Source organism: Biomphalaria glabrata, chromosome 6, assembly GCF_947242115.1.
Source record: "Biomphalaria glabrata chromosome 6, xgBioGlab47.1, whole genome shotgun sequence".
NCBI classification, from domain to species: domain Eukaryota; kingdom Metazoa; phylum Mollusca; class Gastropoda; family Planorbidae; genus Biomphalaria; species Biomphalaria glabrata.
The window spans coordinates 12,227,917-12,251,608 of NC_074716.1; the positions used below are offsets into that span (position 1 = coordinate 12,227,917).

Sequence of the window (23,692 nt, forward strand, 5' to 3'; positions counted from 1 at the left end):
TTAGTGAAGTTGTTAGAGCCGATGTGGTGAATGTCGTGAATGTCGTGAATGTCGTGAATGTCGTGAATGTCGTGAATGTGGTGAATGTCGTGAATGTCGTGAATGTCGTGAATGTCGTGAATGTCGTGAATGTCGTGAATGTCGTGAATGTCGTGAATGTCGTGAATGTGGTGAATGTCGTGAATGTCGTGAATGTCGTGAATGTCGTGAATGTCGTGAATGTCGTGAATGTCGTGAATGTCGTGAATGTCGTGAATGTCGTGAATGTCGTGAATGTCGTGAATGTCGTGAATGTCGTGAATGTCGTGAATGTCGTGAATGTCGTGAATGTCGTGAATGTCGTGAATGTCGTGAATGTCGTGAATGTCGTGAATGTCGTGAATGTCGTGAATGTCGTGAATCTGATGTCGTAAAGTTCATTCGTTATTTTTTTGTTTCGTCTTATTTTTCAATCACAACTAAAACATAAATGTTTATTTGACAATATTATTTGAACATAAAGACATTGAAACAGAAATGGATAAAGACAGTTCAGGTTCTGTTTCTTTAATATATTTTCTGACTTTTTTAAATATTTTTTTTCTTTAATATATATTCTGACTCTTTTTTTTTTTTTTGATTCAATTTCTTTGATTTTTTTCCTCGCTATTTTTTGTTCTTTTGCTGCTATTTTTCTGACACCATTTCTTTGCAACCTTTTTTGACTTCTTTTTCTTGAGACTTCTTTTAATGGACTCCATTTTGACAGTTATGATAAAATAAAATTTAACACTATTTAAAAGATCCTAAGAATGACTGGAGCTTGATGTACTTTAAAGATTTAAGTTTGTTGCTTTTCGACGATGCTTCGAACACTAAGAAGTCACGCCAAATCTTGTTTCCATACCACTAAAGCACTGACCACTGGGAAGACAGCCTTAGACCGCACTAGTTGGAGAGAGACGGTGACCAAGAAAGCTATAGACAGCGAGAAAACATGGGCCTCGATTCTTGAAGAAAAGCGTGCCACACGGAAAATGCCCAGCTGCTCTACCACCAAAGCGAAATCCACCTTGACATGCAATATATGTGGACGGGAGTGTCTCTCTAAAATAGGCTCCACAGCCATATGAACAAGTGTTCGAGATGAACCATGACTGAAAGAAGCCAATGAATGAATGAAAGCACTAAAGCACCAAAGCACTCTAATGTATATTATTGAATATAGAGTTTTTATAGATTTAGTTTATTTGAAAATGTATTTGTATGTGATAGTGATTGAGGTAATGCGTTTTATAGATGATTATCTTTTAATCAATGGAAACGTGATTGCTCTACCCCTCAACCTCCGGCACCCTGCCCCGCTCCAGTATTTCTAGAAAAAAAAACAACCTTCTAAGTTCATTTTCTGTTATCACATCTCTATCTCCGAGACATACGAGCGGTAGTCATACGTCATTCAGTCATGTGACTTTTTTCATGAGTTAAAAAAAAAATACTACACTATGACTGACTCTTCCACCAAGGAAAAAAATATTAAAGAAGAAAGGGAAATAATTTTTAAAAAATATACTACAGGGGGAAAGGGAGATAATATCAGTATTCGGGGCATTTTACATAATAATGGAATTATCTTCTCGCCGTAATGAAATATAAGAACACCATTTAGGCACGAGTTGCTTTCCTTTGAGAGACTGAGAGCACTCCTTGTGAGGCGGAAGGGCTGAATGATGACGACTTTCTCTTCAGACCAGGCTATTAGCGAGTGCTCGGGCCGCCCCGCCCCAAGAGCACTAAACCCGGTCTTTTTTTTTTGTTGTTCCAGAAAATTACAATATATTTGAAATCCAGTATGTATACAATAGAGTGAAAAGTGTCAGTGACACGGCTACAGCTGGTTGGTTTGAATATTGGAAAACATAGTCACAGCTGTTTTTTTTTTAGTGTTGGCAAAAATGTTTGACAAACAGCTAAAGCTGGTTCTTTAGGAACACAAACAACAAAATCTAGAACAGCTTACTACATGCATTATACTTTATTAAAATAACACCTTAGAATTGATTGCACAGGTCTTTGAAATGTTGGCCATAATTCCTAAAAACCAACTAACAACTTGTACCAGGTATCCAAAGATGTCCAAGATGAAATCTACACCATTCCCTCCATTGTTTCTAAAGAATAATCTCATTTTTGCAATGGAATTGCGGGCGCGGTGGCTGACTGGCTAAGCGGTTGGCTTCCTAGCCTGGGGTCCTGGGTTTAAATCTCTGTGAAGACTGGGATTGTGAATTTCGAGATTTTCAGGGCTCCCCTGAGTTGTGGGTACCTGAATTAATTAGGGGAAAGTAAAGGCGGCTGGTCGTTGTGCTGACCACAAGACACCCTGCTCGTTAACCATTGGCCCAAAAAACAGATGACCTTAACACCGTTTTCGCCATATATGACAAGGTCGGAAGGGGAAATGAAGTAGTATTAGCAAATAGAGTCCAGTTTTCGTAGCTTTGGCCACTGACAGTGATGCTGTGACGTTGTTATGGACTTGACACTACTTTGTATGTATATATATATATATATATAACATTATTATACAATAGTCCTTTAGTTGACCACAGGGCTAATAATTAAGCTCTCTCTTTCAGAGATTATACGAAAAGAGGGGACATCTTCGTTGGATGTTCTTATAATTTATTCATAGAAACTAACGGTTTGACCTTTGATGTTGATAAATCATTAAACCTCTAACCGATATTGTCACTAGAAATGAAAGAAAGAGACAGTGCTGTGTCTATATTGGCAGTGTGTTGTCGACAGAGACAAGTGCTATGTCATTGGCAGTGTGTTGTCGACAGAGGCAGTGCTATGTCATTGGCAGTGTGTTGTCGACAGAGACAGTGCTATGTCATTGGCAGTGTGTTGTCGACAGAGACAGTGCTATGTCATTGGCAGTGTGTTGTCGACAGAGGCAATGCTGTGTCTATATTGGCAGTGTGTTGTCGACAGAGGCAGTGCTATGTCATTGGCAGTGTGTTGTCGACAGAGACAGTGCTATGTCATTGGCAGTGTGTTGTCGACAGAGGCAGTGCTGTGTCTATATTGGCAGTGTGTTGTCGACAGAGGCAGTGCTATGTCATTGGCAGTGTGTTGTCGACAGAGACAGTGCTATGTCATTGGCAGTGTGTTGTCGACAGAGACAGTGCTATGTCTATATTGGCAGTGTGTTGTCGACAGAGGCAGTGCTATGTCATTGGCAGTGTGTTGTCGACAGAGACAGTGCTATGTCTATATTGGCAGTATGTTGTCGACAGAGGCAGTGCTATGTCATTGGCAGTGTGTTGTCGACAGAGACAGTGCTATGTCTATATTGGCAGTGTGTTGTCGTTAGGCAGGGTGTTGTGAAAATCGGCAGGGTGATGTGTACACCAAATACACTGTGAACCTAGCACTTGGAGAAATCTATTCAAGAGCTATAAAAGTAATAAAGAATTAATGTAACTTATAGAAAGAACACTACCATTACAAGTTTCGCAAAACATCGAAATGTCTAGATTTAGAGATACCTTAAGACAGAAAACTAAAAATTAAAGTAGTAATAATAATAAAAAAATATCAACTAACAAATACAATTTTATACCTTACATAACCTAATCAAATATTCGGACACAATGATAAAGGCATATTTTATTCCTAAGGACTAATTTATACAAGGGCATTTTCTTTTCTAGTATAATTTGAAGTCGGGGACGGGTTGCCTGAATCAGCTAGATAATCCAATGACTTAATAGAGTAAAAATCTAATTACCAAAATGTACGAATTGGCAAATAAGCGTGAGCCTTTTTTTGTTAGCAAAGGTTAAGACTTATACGATTATTATGAGATTATAAAGAGAAAATAATCCTTTCTTCTATACACATTGAAGAAAACTTTGCTGTTGATTTTACTTGGTTACAACTTACACAGCTCAGCAGAGGATTACCCATCAATACAATTAGTAACTGTACATTTCAATGATTAAGTTCTAACCTGACTCTTACAAACTTAATTCGAAGATACAGACCTGGCGAGATCTAATGTCTTCTGTCGTACAGACGAAGTTTCTTTTTTTTTTCTTCTATGTCCATCCAATCGGATTATTGAGTGTCTAGCAGACTGGACAGTGCGCGTTGCACGAGGTATTACATCCCATCACGTGCGTCATTTGGCAGGATGGCTGCCTGGTCGGATGGCTGCCTGGTCGTGCGGTTTGCGCGCTGGACTGTCGTTCACATTTATCGATGGTCGAGGGTTCAAACCCTGCCCGCTCCCATCCCCCGTCGTCCTGCGGGAGGTTTGGACTAGGAAGTAATTATCTTCAACTCTGAAGGAACATCCGAAACATGTAAAACATTTTACAAACATTTGATTTCCCCGCCCTTTAGGATGTCCTTGAACTCATTATAGTTAGAGATAATAACAGAGGAATGAACAGAGGCTGTGCCTGGTGTAGACAGAGGCTGTGCCTGGTGTAGACAGAGGCTGTGCCTGGTGTAGACAGAGGCTGTGCCTGGTGTAGACAGAGGCTGTGCCTGGTGTAGACAGAGGTTGTGCCTGGGGTAGACAGAGGTTGTGTTGGGTTGTAGTTGGGTTGTACCTCCAGACAGCTAATCCACCTAGTCCTAACCCTTGTAGGCGTATTTCTGAGCTTTTACACAACTCTTAAAACAAGATCGAACTTTGTTGTTCATGAACACAATATACGTAACTTAATTCTAGTGACCGTTTAAAAAAAAAGGTCGTTAAAAGACTTTCGATGCAATTCTCAAGTTGAGTGAGCCCAACGCGGCTAGTTTGACCACCCTGCCTCTGAGTGAATAGTATTATTCTATAAATAGAGCTTTAAGTTCCACATTTGTTCAAGTTGGGTAAATCGCTTTTTTGAGATGATATTCTATTTATCTTTTACAGGTCAGTGCAGCTAACTAAAAAAAGAACCAGGTTTCCAATTATTTAGCACATTTCAAATACACTCTGTGCATCTGTGTAGTGTCATTCGGTTCGAGATTATGTTCTTGGAATATCTAAATCTGTTCTACATATAAAACAGAGGACTTCAATCTGATTAAACTTTTATATAGGTAAGTTTAGTTTTCCATTGCCACATTCAGTCAGTAGACTAGCTGCAATTAAATTCATCCGCAGTAGTCGATGACAACCACTGCTGTCAAGCCAGGGGGCTGAAGGCTCTACATTTCTGCTTGTTTGTACATGTAGTACGTAGCCAATTGTTTAGATTTTATTATTTCAGACTAAAAGAAAAACTTAATTAGGTCAAATAACGGCATTGAGATCGACATACACGCAGCAAGGTAATAAAACCAAAAGCTCAATGGGGTAACTCTGCAACAGACCTAACTGATCCATGCCTTGTGTGTGGTCATTTATTCAAAGCAAACATTGGACTCCCTGGCTCAAAGAGAAAAAAATTGTGCTCTTCTTATATATATATTTGGGATTTTTGGATTTTTAGAATGTCGAACCAACTCTAAAGGTACCTGACTTTAGTTCGGAAAACAAAAGGCGGTTGGTCGTTGTGTTGGCCAAATGACACCCTCGTTGACCGTCGGCCATAGAAACAGAGGACCTTTACATCATATGTCTTATAAATCGCATGGTCTGAGAAGGCCGCTTTGCAGAGGCGTATCCTGGAATTTCAAACTTTTCCTTTGGCCAACTATGTTTATATCACATGAAATCCTGCATAGTAATAGCCCTAGTACAGCATCAAGGGTCCCCAGTGCAGCAATTACGGTATGTTTACTATAAGTCTCATTTTGAAGAGTTTTAACCAACAGTCGCATTTATTTAATCAAAGGCGTAAGCTTAGCACTGGATCTCAATAATGAGGCCTCTGGAGTATAATGAGGACCCATCCCCGAGCAGACGTCACTTTCTCCAATGTTTGACCGACTTTGGTTGTCAACACATTTGTTTTAATCTGTGAATCTTTTTTTTTTCTTCTTAAATTAACTTCACTTTCCTTAATCGAGTTTTGATGGAGGTCAGTTTCCTCCCTTGGTAACACATTTCTTCCTAAACTTAAGTGAGTTTAGGCTCCCCGACGACTACTGTTTTTATATTAATGAGTTTAGTCTCCCTTGCTTCTAAAAATAATCCTTGTCCTCCATTTTGCGGTAAATGAGTTTCGTCACCTGCTATTATGTTCCACAAGACTGTGGCAAGGAAGAGAATTAACTGAAATGGAAATCTGTTGTTTTTTTTTGGGGGGGGGGGGTAGTGGGGGGGGGGGGGTAGGGGGTTGGGTGTAATACTTGACCCACTTTCTAGTATTTCAAAAATATTAAATAGACTTTTTTTTATTTTGTCATTTGTTGAAATGTTTTCACCTTTTAGACATTATTTTCGTAAATGTTTAAACAATAAAACCATGGGAATTGGTTAAAAACCTCAAGCCGGCTAAAGCTCGCATTAGTCACATTCCAATAGTACATTACTTATATATCTGTATTGGAAACTGGAACAGACAGAAAATAGAGCAGTGCGATTCATAACAAACGAATATTCACATTTGACTAGAGTAACACCTTTAGTAAAATCACTAAATTTAGAAAGCCTTCAGGACAGAAGACTCAAAAGTAAAGTAGCAATAATACATAAAACATTTAACCATAATCTTCAAATACAAAAACAAATCTAATAAAATACCCAGAAAGACACAAAGATAAAGGCACATTCCTTGTTCCATATGCTAGGACAAATTTGTACAAATACTCCTTCTTCCCTAGTGCTATTAGAGCATGCAATGGGTTGCCTGAGGCAGCCAGGAAAACCAGTGACTTGGCAGAATTTAGGTCATTGGTTAATATGCATGACTAAATGCATGACGCGTAGGACGTAATCATCTTCTTTTTCGAAGTAACGTCTGTATTATATAAGATAAGATATTACCATATTTTTTCTTCCTCTTCCTCATTGTTATGTTGAGGCGTTCAGATGACTAGAGACCAATATATGAGATGAACTGCGCAGTGGTTTCCAAATCAGGGAGCTCTCCATATAGTTTTCTTTCTATTGGTATGTTTTGGGCCAGTGTCTTGTTCGGGCCTCTTGGTAAAGAATGCAGTTTTGGAGGACATGGTCAGCATTATTTGGTGACACTCCACGTAGGCAGATCTCACTGGTTCCAATTTTGAGCTTCCGGAGCATATGTTGTCTCATTCTGTTGTGTCCAGCTCTGAGTCGAAAGATTAGACGTTGATCTTGTCGGGACAGCTTATAATAGGCGTCATCTTTCTTGTGACTCGCATGAGAGCTTGTCCATTTCTCATTTAGTTTATTCACGACCATTTTCTTCATTTCTTCAGGATAGAGTGCGATGTTTCATTTTAGCATATGACTATTGACATTGAACCGGCAAACTAGTAGTGTCTCTTTTAGAATCGAAACTAGTAATCTGATGTCTGTAGAATCTAGACTCTAATGTCAGTAGAAACTGGACTCTTAAGTCAGTAGAAGCTAGACTCTGAAGTCAGTAGAAACTAGACTCTGATGTCTGTAGAATCTAAACTCTGGTGTCAGTAGAAACTAGACTCTAACGTCAGCAGCAAATAGACTTTGATATCAGTAGAAAATAGACTCTGATATCTGTAGAATCTAGACTCCGATGTCAGTAGAAACTAGACTCTTATGTCAGTAGAAACTAGACAGTACTAGACTCTGATGTCACTAGACTCTGATGTCACTAGACTCTGATGTCAGTAGAAAATAGACTCTGATGTCAGTAGAAACCAGACTCTAATGTTAGTAAAAACTAGACTCTCTATGCTTTATAAAAAAATAATAATGGCAATGTCTTCGATTCCGAAGTTTAAGGACGAGTGCAGTGTTTCATACGGCTATATAAGCCCAGTTGCGACCTGCATACTTTGTCACATCTAATGCAAATAAAATTGTTGTCCACTGGGGGTCTCTTTGCGTTTTCTTCTGCGCCTGTCTTTGACAAAGGCTTTTCCTTGTGACCCCTGACTTTCGCGTGAGCTCTCCAACTTTTTCAAAGGTCATCTACTACCATAGACTTTCCTCTATGCCAGGGAGGGCGAAATGGCTCCCTTATATAACTTCATGATTTGCGGGTAAATATAAATAAATAAATAATAATATAATAATAATATGGATGCGAATTATGAGGAATGGAAAAATGTGAAATGCTTGAGCATATACGACTAAGTTTTTTTCAAAATGATTCTCAGAAACAACCAAATTACACGGTTTTAGTAGGAACAGGTACAGTAACAATGGACACATTAGTCATGAAAAGATTGCTTTATTTTTGTTTAAATAAATATCTATTGACAAAAGTAATAGAATCTCTAAAATAATGTGTATTTTTTTTATTAAAGACAATCAATTCTCAATATGTAAATGGTCATAGCATGTCAAATAACAATTAGAGAAAGGTATTTGATACTGCTGTAGACGGTCGTTGACTTATCACACTATATCGCTAGTAGACGATTAAACCGCTAAAGACGTACTATACCTTAACTTTTACAACTTGAAATAGATTGAATAACTTCTTTGTGAATAATACAATTATAATAATTATAATATATTTTATAAAAAGTATAATATACATCAAAATCAACTTGATATGAAAGGAACATTAATGTAGTAGATTTTAGTAATAATATAAAATTGTATTCTGAACAAAATCTAACTCACTACAAAAACACATCTTTTCACTCTGGCCTTCTGGAGTCGTCTGACCGCTGACTGTAGTGTCGTTTATCTTGCATCCTTCACAACCAATCGCTAACCTCCTCCCACCGTCACCATGGAAACACACATACTCCCTCCATAACAGATACATGCGGTTATATCCAGACAGCTTCGACATCAAAATTTCACTGTCGTTCACAGAGTAATAGATCAAAGTATTTAACAAACTTCAACAATAATGCGAAATAGTGAGAAAGGGAAATGATACGAGTCTTTAGTTATTTTAAAGATTAGAAGTAGTAATAACAACTTCCCAGTAGAATTAGACCGTCGCAATAGGACACACTTCGAACAGACAATGTGTCAAATTTATACTCATGAGATAAGGGTTGTACAGTATATTGTGTTGTATGTTGTTGACTGAGACTGACTTCAGAGTACAGTTAGGTGCTAGATAACCATTTCAATGTTTGTGAGACATGCGTGCTCTGATAGTTGCGGTACCGTTGTTTATTATTATTGTTATTATGGATAAAAAAAAAAGCTGAGAGAAGAAGCAGGCCTATCTGCAACTGACCTAACCCACCCATGCCACATATGCGGTCGGCTTTTTAAAGCGAGGATTGGACTTTACAGCCATCTTCGAGTCCATAGGAAATGAGAAATGTGCTCATCTTCGACCACGAAGGAGGCGCTATATATATTTTTTATAATTTTTATTATCTCTTACATTATTACTTTTCTGTTGTTTTTATGTTGATTATCTTGTGTTGATTGGGTGTATGGTGCTCTGTATTATGGCTTTTGACAGCCCTTGTAGCCCTTGTGCTTTGTGGCTAAACGAATAACAATGTTAAAATTGTTAAAATAGTGAAACTTAAAGTCTAAAAAGATCGTAATCACACACTCCATAGTCCAAGTCAGCTGCTAGTGCTGCTACCCAGTACATAGATATTGTTTTTTTTTTAGAGGAGTCATAGTCCGGTCATTATCTGGTCATTGTCTGGTCATTGTCTGGTCATAGTCTGGTCATTGTCTGGTCATAGTCTGGTTATTGTCTGGTCATAGGCTGGTCATTATCTGGTCATATTCTGGTCATTATCTGGTCATAGTCTGGTCAATATCTGGTCATAGTCTGGTCATTATCTGGTCATAGTCTGGTCATTATCTGGTTATATTCTGGTCATTATCTGGTCATATTCTGGTCATTATCTGGTCATATTCTGGTCATTATCTGGTCATAGTCTGGTCAATATCTGGTCATAGTCTGGTCATTATCTGGTCATAGTCTGGTCATTATCTGGTCATAGTCTGGTCATTGCCCTATTTTTTTTTTTGTAGAGAAAAAAAAATATCACTAGAACTACTCGACTTGGTGACCAAATATTTCTGTCCTTTCCAAAATGTACACTTTAAAAAAAAAATAAAGCCTAAACTATTAGATGCTTGTAGATAATTGCAACATGTGAATTCCATCTATCTATATTTGCACACATTAAACCACAACTTCCCCGTGCCTCGCTGATATGACATAGTTTTATTAACTGCATAAATCAATACTCCAATTTATAACCACTTATCAGTGACGTAGGATCATTATGCCGTCTGCTTCCAATCAAACGACAGGGCAGTGGCCTAGTTCAGATCTCAGGCCGAGTGACATGAATACGTCGTCTGAGCGAATCAATATGACATGTCACACGGATTTTATTATCTTTGTTATTTCTGTTGCTTGTAGTGGCTGTTATATTTATATAGACACACATGCAGACATGCGCGCTTATATATATATATATTATATATAGATGTATTTATTACTCACGCACGAGATTTTGAGATCTGCACGATGCCTTGATTTAAGAGGACAGCTTCAGAAGTCAAGAGCTTCAAATGCTATTGATGACGTAGACAGAGTTTTAATACAGGGCAATGTCTCCGATTCCAGTTATTTTACTGAGTCCAATAGAAGGTAATGTCTCCGATTCCAGTTATTTTACTGAGTCCAATAGAAGGTAATGTCTCCGATTCCAGTTATTTTACTGAGTCCAATAGAAGGTAATGTCTCCGATTCCAGTTATTTTACTGAGTCCAATAGAAGGCAATGTCTCCGATTCCAGATATTTTAATGTGTCCAATAGAAGGCAATGTTTCCGATTACAGATATTTTAATGTGTCCAATAGAAGGCAATGTTTCCGATTACAGATATAAAAGACGAGTGCAGAATTTCACGTGACCACAAAAGTTTTTTCTTGCATATTTTGTCCACATCTGATGCAGCCAAAGCTGTTGTCCGCCGGGGGTCCATTTAAGCTTTCTTATTGTCTTCTGTGCCTGTCTTTAACAATGACTTTTCTTTGTTCCTCAAATGTTTGTTTCTCGACCTTTGTGAGATCTCTCCAACTCTCTTTCAGAGGCTGCCAGCTACCTTCCTCTAGAGTGGGCAAGTCGGCGAGAGAGTTAATATTTAAGCTATTGCTTTTGTTGCTTAAAGGTAAATCCTGTACTGGTTAGAGTCCTCACTGAGATTCAAACTCCTTGCTTCGGAAACCAAGCGTTTTATCTTTCAGGCACCACGCCCGGTTATTAATTACGCCCTGTACTTTGTTTCCTTCTGTTTTAGGTTATGTTCTTTTTTTTCCCTATGAGACGACATCTTAGTTTCTAAGACATATTCATTATTGGTCATTCTGATAAAGGCACATTCCTCGTCCCATAGGCTAGGACAAATTTGTACAAATACTCCTTCTTCCCTAGTGCTATTAGAGCATGGAATGGCTTGCCTGAGTTAGCCAGGAAAACCAGTGACTTGGCAGAATTTAAGTCATTGGTTAATATGCATGACTAATGCATGACGCGTAGGACGTGATCATCTTCTTTTTTTGAAGTAACGTCTGTATTTTATAAGATAAGATATTAGCAATAATAAGATAAGATATTAGCAATAATTTTTAGCAATATGAAAGAAAGTGACCAGAAGAAGGCGAGCACAGGCATCTCAGCTTTCTCCAATTCCACCTGCTCCAGCTGGAATAACCTGACCATGGTGCAGCTGAACATTCCGGGCTCAGGTCTCAACGGAGACACATGAGGAGGCACAAAATCCCAGCGCAAAGCCCTCAGCTCTCTGAATGACAAAAGCGGTCATCATCGAACCACGATAGACGAACTATAATATATATATATAATTTATTTAACCCGGCTCTGAATCTCCCTCATATGAGACGGGAAAAATTTGTTTCGGAAAATCCTAATGTGCACATATCCCAGTTCTCCAGTTCTCTGAGTTCCACCGGTCGTGGCAACGTTACGGAAATACGTCTTTATTAAACGTTCGAGGCGGTGCTCTTGTCAAATATCACGGCTCATGCCAATTATCGTAAAAGCTCTAATAATATCATCACCATTCCATCACCATTCCATCACCATCCCATCACACGCGATTTACTACGCCCCCCCACACACACACACTCACTCCCACACTGCCTCACACACATGCATTAGATAGACTGAGGCAATGAGTCATCTTGCTGGAGTTCTACTAATATTTCACAATGAGATGTATTTCCCCCACATGTATTCCCCCCAACAGGCCAAAGAGCCCCCATCAATTTCCACTGGCCTGTTATATGGGTGGGTAAGGGTTAAAGAGTGTGTCCCTCCTGAAGCTTGACATTAACCCTCAAACATCCAGTGCGAACACAAATGAAGCTTTTTGTTCTAGTTTAGTGTAACAAAACAGTATACGGGAAGGGAAGGTAAGTGCTGAAAGAAAAGGAAAGTTAACACTGAACTGGCGAGTTGTCTCCCACTAAATGTTACTTTGTTAATGAAACCTTGTTGGTATATTCAATAATTAGAACTACACCCATTAAAACTGACACTAAAAAGGAGGGTTGGGTGACATGAAAAAGTTGAACTTGTGATATTCTACTCTACTACAATTGAACATCTTATTATATTTTATACATTTTATGACCCTTACTGAATCATGCCATCCTAAGCAAAGAAGATAATACAATTTTGCGTCTATGTATATGATTACATATGAAATATAATTAGCTGATATGAAAGGCCAATGTTTTAAATTTGTGCAATTCTATCAATAAATGTATGTTTCAAAGAATAAAGTATAGTTATAATTAGAATTTTTAGAAAATTTTATTTAAAAGGTATTGCTTAAGACTTAGAAATGATTTGTATCAACAATATATTACAATTCCTCTTCTCAGCTTGTAGTTTCATGAAAACTCGAACATGGAACCTGCAGGGACACGGATCTCGAAAACGGCTCTAAAGATTTTCCTAGAAATATGACAGTTGATGTATATCTTTGGGAAAAGAAATGTTATTGGTCACAATGAGAGAATTCTAGTTTGACCATATTTAAAAAAAAAATATTACCTTCTAAAATTTAATTGGGTCTAGAGCTAAACTAATGTTTCAATAAAAATTGGAATTGCAGTTCAACTTACTCCAAATAAGAAAAAAAAAACATTAAAAAATATATCTTAATAAAAAAACTCAAAATCTTCTGTTAGGAAAACTGAAAACTTTATCAGTCGCTCTCTCTTATATTTTTAACCAACCTTCCTGAACAATAAAATATGTATCTAAATGATTGACATCTAATTTGGCAAAACATTTTGAAAATAATAAATATTTTTTTCTTGTTCTATTATTTTTTGGTGATAAAACTTTTACAATTTAAAATGAAGATCAAGTTTCAAGAGACTCTAGAAAATATTTTGAACTAGAGAACTAATCAATAATTGTTTGTTTCGTTTCGTTTTTTTTTTTATATAGAATATGTCTTTAAAAAAATCTCCTTATGAAATTCTCCTCTGGATTATTGAGATCTTTGGGCTCTATTGAAAAGAGCGTCTAGTCTTGATAGTGAGCACTAGAGGCTTGACTATTTGACCCATTTTCATGTCCCATGCCCAGCTAAACACTCAAGTAATGATGTGTCGATAGAATGTTAAAATCTTAATGCTAAAAAATGAGAAAATTATGTTTAGTTAAACTCATAATTAAATTGAAGAATTTTATAAGAATTTATATAAAATGTAAACTACATTCAGATAAACACTTATTTCAAGACATCTTTGCAGTGGTGTAGCTAGGATTGGTGAAGGGGGTCCTAATTTGAAAATCCCTAAAATGAATGTCCGAAATTGTATTTACATTAAATATGAAGCCAATGCCATGTTATCTTGCTACTCATGTTGTTATGTAAATTAGTGTCCATGTTGCATGTATTCCACACATTAGACTTATATATTTATTAAGTAATTTATCTCATGTCATGATGTCGAATGTCGAAATGCATGTCCTCTCCTGGGGCCCAAAACCCCTTGCTACGCCACTGCATCTCGACATTTAAGTTTTAATTGTTCATTATTCATAGGAATTAAGTAACTGTAAATAAGCTGTTTACGATCAGGAGTAAAAAAATAACTATAAGTCCATACCAGGAGATTGATAAGTCTAGGATTAAAACCCGTTCCGCTCATTCTAAAAAAAATATTTGTGCTCCACTAAAGTCGGATTTGACCAGATTGAGCGTGCACATCCTTCTTAAGCCGATCCACTTTTACCAAGCGGCTAGAGAAGCTCTTCAAAAGAAGCTGGTTTTCAATTCCATGTTCAAAGGACTTAACTTCAGATCAAAGAAAAACAAGGAACCAAGAATGGAAAAGCTTGACTGAAACATATTCCCAGCCTTTCCAAATCGTCTTCAGACATAAACATCTATCTGTCGTTTTCATTGACAAGATGAACAACTCAGATCGAATGTAGACAATTCAGCATTAGGCCCAACTTGTCCCTGCCTTGAATGTAATCGGCTTTTCAAATCGAAGTTTGGACTTACCAGCCATCTTCCAGTTGATAAGAGATGAAATTGTGTTTCACGACAGAGAGGCTTACAGCAATGCAGCTCAGCGAATACAATACGTGACATGGGACAAGCTAGCTCGTGAATTTGAGAGTTTGGTTTTGAAAACGTATTCCATATTTCAACTAAAACTCTCAGATCTTGACGTATATGTACAACTTTGACTATCACTGGAACCAACCAAGATGTTGATATTGGCTGTGGATATTAATAGACGAGACAGAAGAAGAAGGGCTGCAAACAAATATTTATCCAATTAATTCTAATCCGTATGACAAGCTCTTAACATCTATCTTTAATTAACCTCAAAGTTTGAAAAAAAAAACTGAATCTTTTGGTGCATATAGTTTTGTCAGAAATCACTTTTGATCGATTTTTAACACCCGAAATCAATATTCTAAGACAGGCATGTCAAACTCATTAAGGTGTATGGGCCACATAGAAAACTTACTATGACCTGAGGGGCCGCAGCAAAAATAAAATCAGTTGCAAAACAGCCTACAATTTTTTTTGTAAATTAGAAATAATGCAATACAATAATTAATGGCATCCCTTAGCTAAATTTGTAGTACTATTGGCTAATAAAAAAATACTTTGATTACGCATTATTTTCTTTGACCTGATGCTTGACATCTTTTCTGGGATACCATTTTATTAATGTCAGGTTGAAATTTGTTTGCCACTGACACTTTCATCACAGATGACAAAATTTTGATCAGGTAATCTCGAACGGTGAGGCGTTTTTGTAGCTTTTATTATGGAAAAGAAAACCAGTGCATGCAAACATAGCTACAATTCTAACTGCAAATTCTTGCTCTTATGTAACGAAGTCACGGAAACGGTCATTGAAAAGCATCTACTAACGATTCCAGGTGTAGGACATATTTACCAAATGTTGTAGCCGTATTTAATCTTTTTAGTTCCTGACACGTTCAGAACTGAACAAGATTTTCACTTCATATTTGGTTTATCCAAAGTCGTAATTTTGCTTGAAAGCACTTCACATGATTACACGCAGTTGTGACAATTTTGTCTTTACTTTGAAGTTTCAAATTCAAGTCTTGCAGGTGACCAGTGGGATCAACTGCTAATGCCAAATCCTGAACACATTCGTCAGTTTGGAAATGTTCAACAGGTTCAACTTTCATGTTCAGAAACAATACGATTTTCTCACGCAGTGCAAACAATCTCTTCAATATTATATCTCATGAGAGTCAGCGGACTTCTGTGTAGTAGGGAACACAATCAAATTCATGTCCAATGTCATCCAGAAACATTAAAAATTGGCGAGCACTAAAACCACGGGCACGAATAAAATTGAGAAGCGACTGAAAACGGTCTTATGACATGTTGAAACTGTAATTGCTGTGCGCAGAATGTTTCTTGGTGAATGATGCACTGAAAATGAGCAAATTTAAAATTATCATCAGTCTCTCTTATTTTTGCAAATAACTTTGCTTCAAAATCATTTCATTTCTTGGTTGGTGCGCCATACTTTGTTAGACAAGATAGCTTTACCAAAAGATAAATTGTACTGCATTATCACCTCCTGTCATTTCTCAAAAACATCCTCGCTTGTTGTGGTGTTATGCATAGAACAGAACTCAAGTAGTTCCTCGTGTATGTCTACATTCCTGTCACAGGCCCTTATGAATATAACCAACTGTGCTACACCCTTTACATCAGTTGACTCATAGAGAGCCAATGAAAATAATTCAAAATCAACTATTTTATTCTTTAATTGTTCACGCGAGCTGACTGACATGTCATTTATTCTATCTGCCACAGTGTCACTAGTTAACGCTATTTCTTTGAATGCTTTCACCTTTTCTGGACAAATTACTTCGGCTGTAACGGCACACTCCTTCATAAAATCACATTTATTAAATGATTTGCAATGGCTTACAATGAATTGTGATAAAATGTAGCTTGTTTTCACTGCAGACTCACCCTCGTTGTTCAGTTAAACAAATACTATTTTTCAATTCAAGTAGCTTGTCATCTCTTGTTTTCCAGCGTAATAGTTTAACATTATTTTTATTTTTTAGGTGGTCAAGGGGGCCGCATGCAAGGTGGTCGCGGGTCGCATGCGGCCCCCGAACACCCAGTTTGACATACCTGTTCTAAGAGAAACTATCTGGTTTGCATGTAATAATACACCAATCACTTAAAGATAAGAATTTTAGGGCAGGAAACAAATAGCATTTAAACAAAGTTTTATTGAAGACAATTCCTCTTTCTTAATCAGGAACTTTTCATTAGAACGATTATTTTACTCTTAAAAGCGTGGTCGAGATGCTAAGTACTCATGAACCTGGCTAGGCTTGGGCTACCTATGATGGGGGCTCGAGGTTCGACACCCGACTCGAACAGAATTGTGTTTACTGAGCGCCTAAAGGCAGCACGGAAAACCTTCTCCCAGATACCCCCTCCTCTCACTGGTCCACAAATAAGATTGGACCATAGCGCTCTGAGCATGCTATAAGCATGAAGGTAGCGCTATATAACATCATTTTTTACCCTACTCCAGTGACCTCTCCCCGCGAAAAAATTAATCCTGAGTACATTAGATTCTAATAATAGGCCTATAGCTCCAGACTTAGAAGATGGTTCGCTAAATGTCCATGAATGTCTATTTACTTATTTAATTCAACTCTTTAATGAAGACAAGCGGGAATACCTGGTGACGAATGTCAGTAGAAAATAAAGATTGTCTAGAGGACTTTAGTACATTAGAGGCATTAGAGGCATTAAATGCGGGGGTTCATTTGCCGGACACACGGCACCCTTGTTAGAAATAAGTTATACATTATCTGCTCCGTAGACAGCGTGGTCTTCAGTTTGAAAGACAACGAACTATTAGTGACTTCGTTAAGTGACACACTTAGATAGATAGATCAATAGATAGATAGATAGATAGATAGATAGATAGATAGATAGATAGATAGATAGATAGATAGATACCGGTAGATAGATAGATAGATAGATAGATAGATAGATAGATAGATAGATAGATAGATAGATAGATACCGGTAGATAGATAGATAGATAGATAGATACCGGTAGATAGATAGATAGATAGATAGATAGATAGATAGATAGATAGATAGATAGATAGATAGATAGATAGATATAGATAGATAGATAGATAGATAGATAGATAGATAGATAGATAGATAGATAGATAGATAGATAGATAGATAGATAGATAGAGATATTTGCGAAAAACCATTAATTCATGTATAAATATTACCAAATAATTACCAAAGAATTTATGTTTACAGCATTTAGCATGTCCAGTCATCTCAGCCTTTCTCAGCTTTAAGTCCCTCAACCCACATTTAGCGTGTCCAGTAATCTCAGCCTTCCTCAGCTTTAAGTCCCTCAACCCACATTTAGCGTGTCCAGTCATCTCAGCCTTCCTCAGCTTTAAGTCCCTCAACCCACATTTAGCGTGTCCGGTCATCAGAATCTTTCTCAGCTTTAAGTCCCTCAACCCACATTTAGCGTGTCCAGTAATCTCAGCCTTCCTCAGCTTTAAGTCCCTCAACCCACATTTAGCGTGTCCAGTCATCTCAGCCTTCCTCAGCTTTAAGTCCCTCAACCCACATTTAGCGTGTCCGGTCATCAGAATCTTTCTCAGCTTTAAGTCCCTCAACCCACATTTAGCGTGTCCAGTCATCTCAATTTTTCTCAGCTTTAAGTCCCTCAACCCACATTTAGCGTGTCCAGTCATCTCAGCCTTCCTCAGCTTTAAGTCCCTCAACCCACATTTAGCGTGTCCGGTCATCAGAATTTTTCTCAGCTTTAAGTCCCTCAACCCACATTTAGCATGTCCAGTCATCTCAATTTTTCTCAGCTTTAAGTCCCTCAACCCACATTTAGCATGTCCAGTCATCTCAATTTTTCTCAGCTTTAAGTCCCTCAACCCACATTTAGCATGTCCAGTCATCTCAATTTTTCTCAGCTTTAAGTCCCTTAACCCACATTTAGCATGTCCAGTCATCTCAATTTTTCTCAGCTTTAAGTCCCTCAACCCACATTTAGCATGTCCAGTCATCTCAATTTTTCTCAGCTTTAAGTCCCTTAACCCACATTTAGCATGTCCAGTCATCTCAATTTTTCTCAGCTTTAAGTCCCTCAACCCACATTTAGCATGTCCAGTCATCTCAATTTTTCTCAGCTTTAAGTCCCTCAACCCACATTTAGCATGTCCAGTCATCTCAATTTTTCTCAGCTTTAAGTCCCTCAACCCACATTTAGCATGTCCAGTCATCTCAATTTTTCTCAGCTTTAAGTCCCTCAACCCACATTTAGCATGTCCAGTCATCTCAATTTTTCTCAGCTTTAAGTCCCTTAACCCACATTTAGCATGTCCAGTCATCTCAATTTTTCTCAGCTTTAAGTCCCTCAACCCACATTTAGCGTGTCCAGTCATCTCAATTTTTCTCAGCTTTAAGTCCCTTAACCCACATTTAGCATGTCCAGTCATCTCAATTTTTCTCAGCTTTAAGTCCCTCAACCCACATTTAGCATGTCCAGTCATCTCAATTTTTCTCAGCTTTAAGTCCCTCAACCCACATTTAGCATGTCCAGTCATCTCAATTTTTCTCAGCTTTAAGTCCCTCAACCCACATTTAGCATGTCCAGTCATCTCAATTTTTCTCAGCTTTAAGTCCCTCAACCCACATTTAGCATGTCCAGTCATCTCAATTTTTCTCAGCTTTAAGTCCCTTAACCCACATTTAGCATGTCCAGTCATCTCAATTTTTCTCAGCTTTAAGTCCCTTAACCCACATTTAGCATGTCCAGTCATCTCAATTTTTCTCAGCTTTAAGTCCCTCAACCCACATTTAGCATGTCCAGTCATCTCAGCCTTCCTCAGCTTGAAGTCCCTCAACCCACATTTAAACAAAAAATGCTAAAATCTAATATTGTATTACGCCTTTACAAATTTAATCAATTTGGACATTTTCCACTCGCTGAACCTAAAGTCGTCTGCTACTCAAGGGAAGAATGAAGAAGCCTTGGTGGACGGAAGCGATTTCTCGTGCCGAGTACATTGGTGTATCTGTCCCAGTCCAAGGCGTCGGGTCTAAATCAATCATATCTTAAGAGAACGACCAATGCTTTAATAAATCACACGCACTCCGAGAGACCTAATTGTAATCTCTTTACACACACACAAAAAAAAGCTTTTGTCTGTCGTCACGCGGGGGGTACGTGGTCCAGGGTGACTGATGGTGTCGTGGGACAAAACACATCCTTGAACCAAAAGTTAATCACGTGTGTTGTCTTAAGACCTGTACAACATTACTGGAATACAATTGAATGAGCTAGGTCATAATTCAATTTTACAACGCTTAAATTAAGTCACTCCATACGTATCTGGTATGTTTTTTATTTGTGCAATAGATGTTTCAACTTCTACTCATCCAATCGTCATCAAATTTTACATACAAGCTCGATGATAACACATGAATAAAAACGAATCAACCAATTAGTTAATCGATTTATTATAAATAATCAATTTAGTTTTTATATTGAAAATGTACTAAGCTAAAGGGGAGATGAGTAGTGGGTGGTATATAAACAGGAACACACCTGGATGAATTCTCTTCCTAAATAATAAGACCTGAGTGTTGAAGTTGAATGTTGGAATTACAGGTCTTAATTACAATATTCACAAATGATTTCTCCTTATATCAAAAGACTATTAAATAATTTAATCTTAGACTCCATGACTTAAAAACATCAGTAGTCTAAAATGATTCTAAAAGTTTAAGACTAAAAAGGAAAAAAAAGAGGAAATATAATATGTGACAAAGAAAGAACCAACAATAATGCTTATATTAAAACGCACTTATTTCTACTATTCATCACCATTCATTGTTGAAACATTTCCAGAGCTAGTCCAATGAGTTTAGCCCAGAACTTTAGCTTTGCTCTTTATCATTGTTCAACTTCTATTTTTAACCGAGTGATTTTGAATTTTGGGGTCCTTAGGAAAGTATAGATGTTCGTTATACAGGCCACACGACACCCTTGTTAACCGTCGACAGTAGCAGAAGATAAGCTTTACATAATCTATCATATGGACCAAGAAGCCAGAAAGGGAAACTTAACAACTTCATTTGAATCTATGCTATCGTGTGCAGCTCTTTACCTGAAGTCTTCCTCAAACACAGGAGCTCGAGCCGAGAGGGTATTGGAAACCCCAAGTTCTACAGACTTGAAAAATACCTCTGTTAATACAAACAACGTTTCCATATAAACATGGTTATGTTTTCTCTGTGTGGGATATTGAACAAGAAAAATATTAAAAACTAGCATACGCCGCTATTTTGCAGGGTCGGCCCTAGGCCACTGCAACCTATGCGACCGCAGTGGGCCCGCACTTTCATAGGACCCGCGCTATTTCTAGGTGTATAAATTATTAAATTAAACCATTTTATAACTTATAACAGATTTCCCGCGGCCTCCTGATTTACCATGAGCTCCTGGAAATCTCCTGAAATTGCAAAATATACGAAAAAGTCATGGAAATCTCCTGAAATTATTAAATCTTTTGAAAACTCAAAAAAAAAAATCTCCTGAAATATATAGACAAAAATTGTATTTTGGGGTGTCATTCAATATGGAAAACGCCAATCCTACGCGTGATAAAAAAACGGCATTATGCAATACCCGTAATTTTGGAATCTAGTGAAAGAAGCTTCTCGCGCCGCAAACTAATGAAGAATTATTTGAGGTCAACAATTCTCGAAGACAGATTGAAACATTTGGTAATTCTTGCTATGGAGCGTGATCTACGTAGGAAATAAAATTTTATGATAGACTGTATGACTTCGCTAAACGCAAGGCTCGTAAAGTAGTTCTGTTCGTAGTAAAGAATGAATAAAATACAAAGACGAATTTATTTTCTTATAGAAACTCTTTAATTTCACTTATTATCCGTATCTCTACCCAAACTTGGCCCCTCGAAATCCGTTTAAGTTTATCCGGTTAAGTCCGGCCCTGCTATTTTGTGACGAGTGAATACTACTTGTTCTTCCCCCCCCCCCCTCTTTTTTTTGTAGGGTAACTCTAGTCCGACTTGCAGAAATAAAAGAGTGATATTTCCATTACTTCTTGTCCAAACTCTTGAGCCACGAAGAGAATTATTTATATAGGTATAAGATACTTTTAAAAAAACAAACAAAAAAGAACAATGAAAACTAAGCTTAGCTAAGGGGAAAAACTGTATATTTATAGCCTATATATTGATACTGTAAGATTTCTCTTCCTTATCAATATAAAAACTAAATAAATTAACAACCGCTGATTAAATAATGAATTAATTTTTGGATCGATTCATACTTTGTCAGGAACAATAAATAATTGTGCGAAGTTTCAATTTGATTCGAGAAAAGGGAAGTGTGAAAAGTAACGCTTACCGGACAGAGTGAGTTGATACGAGCTTTGGAAAAAATGCGAGTATTAGGTTATCATACTTCTCAGTGAATATCCCTATACCCCAGGGGTTCTCAGCCTGTGGATCGCGACCCCCTTGGGGGTCGATTGACGATTTGCCAGGGGTCGCCTAAGTCCATCGAAAATATGGATTGTTTTGTCTATTCTTCTATTGCTGTATGTGTGTGTGTGTGTGGGGGGGTCGCGGCAGAGTGGGGGATTATGAAAAGGGGTCGCCGAGCATAAAAGGTTAAGAACCGCTGATATACCCGAAGACAATCATTGAGAGAAGATAAAAGCTAAGTACTAATAATATGTATATCTTGATGAAAAAAATAGTAACATGTATTGTTCTGTTATGATAGAAGATTAGTAAAGGTATGAGGGTAAATACAGGAAATCCTTCTATCAGAAAGTAACTATTCGCATTTGCCTTTATTTTATAAACCCAGATATTATGATGTGTGCGCATGTATTATTTCACTAGTTCTATTACAAGTAAAAATTTGAAATGTGTACATTATTGGTATCCTTGTTTGATCATAAAGATTTATTTAGTTTTTATTTAAATGTTTTTGGTCTTTTGAAGTCAAATATCACGCTTGATACTTCCCTCATTAGGTCCAAAGTGCATGAAGAATTAATAAAACGCATCCTCTTGATAATAATTAGAAATAATGTTCATTTATTAAGCGCTGTTAACAAAATAATGTAGGATCATTCCACTTTGAAAATGAAACATAGACTATATAGTATAGCAGTCTTTCCCAAACTGTGTTCCGCCGCGAGGCCTGACTAGGTGTTCCATAAAACTATTGGAATTATTAACTAGTATATCACCTGTAAATTAACCTCTCTCTAAATAAAGTATAGAATATGCGAATTGTTCTGATAAGGATAAAGTTTTGGAAACACTGTAATATAAGATTTAAAATTAGACATTTAATCTAATGGTACGCTTAATGATCTAATTGAACGTAGAGAGAATTGTAGTCTGTCTGAACTCTTAAAGAAACGAGTTCCAAACCTTTTAAATATACATATATCGACTTAAGAAGTTACCCACCAACCGATCTGTACTGTCCTGATGTAGAGGTCTTGCGTGACGTTTCTTGATTTGCGAAGATTTAGGGATGGGGGGGGGGGGGGGTGGAGAGGCGCGTGATCTCATGGCTACACGCTGACCCCAGGAAGTATTTAGTCCCGCATTATCTCCATGCCCAGCACAACCGTCTCAGCTGCGCATTCTGTTGCCCCACTTCTAGGGTCAAAAGCTTCATTTCATTGGTGGATAAAAATAGCATATTTATTTCCTAAATTTCGGCAGTGCTTTTGTTGTCGTTTTGCTTTTAGTGCTGAAAGTTGATTGACTTTTAATTCTTGAAAGACAATGCGGAAGTATTGATTAGTCTAATCAATAACAAAGAGTACATGTTACTTTTTCTTGAGAGACGCTTAGCTCTTTTTTGTGAAATCTTAGGAAAAAAAAAAGTATAATCTGACATTTGGTTATTACTATTTTTTATCTTTCTTAATTATTGGCATGAAATAACACTCAAAAGTTATGGTAAGTTTTAAACATTTCTTTTTAATATAATGGCATAGTCTTCCATTCCGAAATGCAAGAACACTTCAGTATTTTACATGACTA

The 23,692-nt window shown here is 37.4% G+C and overlaps 1 protein-coding gene across 5 annotated transcripts in view; it reads left to right on the top strand.

Moving 5' to 3' along the window:
- The window catches only part of LOC106076703 (potassium voltage-gated channel subfamily KQT member 1-like), a 167,807-nt gene that overhangs the window by 54,512 nt on the left and 89,603 nt on the right, over positions 1-23,692 (top strand). For 3 of the 5 annotated variants that reach the window (XM_056031618.1, XM_056031625.1, XM_056031619.1), the window contains exon 2: positions 4,922-5,091. The exons of 1 other annotated variant lie outside the window; for it this stretch is intronic. The gene's annotated coding sequence lies outside the window, so the exon portion shown is untranslated. Of the gene's footprint in view, positions 1-4,921; positions 5,092-23,274; positions 23,609-23,692 lie in introns of those variants that run through there. One more of the 5 variants, XM_056031621.1, reaches the window with a different exon arrangement.